Raw genomic sequence first — 1,894 nt, forward strand, 5'->3', positions numbered from 1 at the left:
ACCATGTGGTCTTTTCACGGGAATTTATGGACTAAAGGAGATACTTTTTGTGGCACCTCCTATCTCAAAGCCCACCCGCTAGGAAACCGTTGTCCCGAGTGAGGAAGCCCAACCTACACTCGGACTGTGGACAGGATTCGAACCCGTGCGCTTGGAGACCCCTCGGATCCCAAAGCACGCATGGTTCCACTGTACTGAAAACTAAGAAGGATTTATTTATATTTTTGTTTTATATTTCCCTTGACCAGCTTTTCCCTTTTACATAAAATAAGAACGCATTACTTTTTTTGTCCTCATCTTAACTAATAAACCTAATCTAACCTATCTTGAAATATATATTCATTAATCTCTAATATATTATTTCTTGTCTCTATCTTAACTAGAAAAAGACAAACCTAGCCAATCCTATAATATACATTCATTAATCTCTAACCTATCACTTCTTGTCCTTATTTTAACTACCAATCTTAAGTAACCTATCCACACTACTTATTTCCCTAATGCCACTCAAGCACTCCTTTCAAATCCCTTTCACTACGGCTCATCTCTCAACTGTACATATTTTCAAACATACTTTTCTTTTGACTCATTTTTTCAACTTATATTAACCTCGAGCGCATTTATTCTAGTCCTACTTTAACTAATAACCGTACGTAATCTATCCACATTATACCTGTTAAGCTAATCTGCCTACAATCCAATCTATCCCTGTCTTGTTTTCAGAATCGCTTTGCACTCTCATCACGACCATTTCAAAGGGCCGAGGAGTTCTTAAAAATACTTCTCCTCTACGTCCCTAGTCCCACTCAAGCACTCCCATCAGATCCCTTTCACTACGCCTCATCTCTCGCCAATTTTATATATTTCCAAACACTTTTTTCCTCTTTCATTCATTTTGCAAGCTATTAACCTGGAACGCATTACTTCAAGACATTTGTCCCTGTCCTTTGGCTAACTATCGGCGTCCCTAATCCCACTAAAGCACTCCCTTCAGATCAATTTTATACTTTTTTCTCTCTCTTTTATTTATTTTTCAACCTATATTAACCCCAAACGCATTACTTCTACCCCCTACCTTAACTAATAACCCTAAGTAACCTATCCACACTGCCCTTGTTACGTCCCTAATCCCACTTAAGTACCTCCATCAGATACTTTTCATCACAGCTCTCCTCTCGTTAAGTTTAGCGGGAAGTGCATGGAGGTGAGTCCGGAGGTGCTTGCGACTATACCTGTCTGAGCCTTGGGTGAGGTGCGCGTGGCTCTGAAGGGACCACAGGGGCGGGCATCACTCCTATGGGGCAGGCGTGGCCATTACCCTGAGGTGCTTCGGTAGTAAAACGTCAGGTGCTTTCCCGAGTATCACCTCATCAGTATTTGCCTTTCCCATACTGGTGACGAGGTGATGGAATGGTGCAGGAAAGAATGTAGGAAAGGAAACATACAAACCATACCTGATACGTGAAGTCTTGAAGAGTGGGGATGACCTAGTCTCGTTTTCTTTCTCTGGAATGCGAAAAGAAAGTTGGAAGTTTTAGGGTAAAGATACATTTCTTTTAAGTTAATAAATTTATCTTATGCTTCTGGGATGATTAAAAATATAGAAGACATAAACACACACACACACACACACACACACACACACACACACGAAGCATTGCGTGTGCGTGGGCGAGTGAGCGCGTGCAATGTCTTCCTCACATCTTCCTGGAGCAAATTTGCGAGGGATTTAATGACCGACATTTCCTTTTTTTTTTTCTTTCCTTTTTTTCTTTTTCTTTTATCTGCAAGTCTAGGTCAAGCTTCCTTTGTGTGTGTGTGTGTGTGTGTGTGTGTGTGTGTGTGTGTGTGTGTGTGTGTGTGTGTGTGTGTAAAGGGAGATGGTGAATGTGCG

Source organism: Portunus trituberculatus, chromosome 48 (genome assembly GCF_017591435.1).
Source record: "Portunus trituberculatus isolate SZX2019 chromosome 48, ASM1759143v1, whole genome shotgun sequence".
NCBI classification, from domain to species: domain Eukaryota; kingdom Metazoa; phylum Arthropoda; class Malacostraca; order Decapoda; family Portunidae; genus Portunus; species Portunus trituberculatus.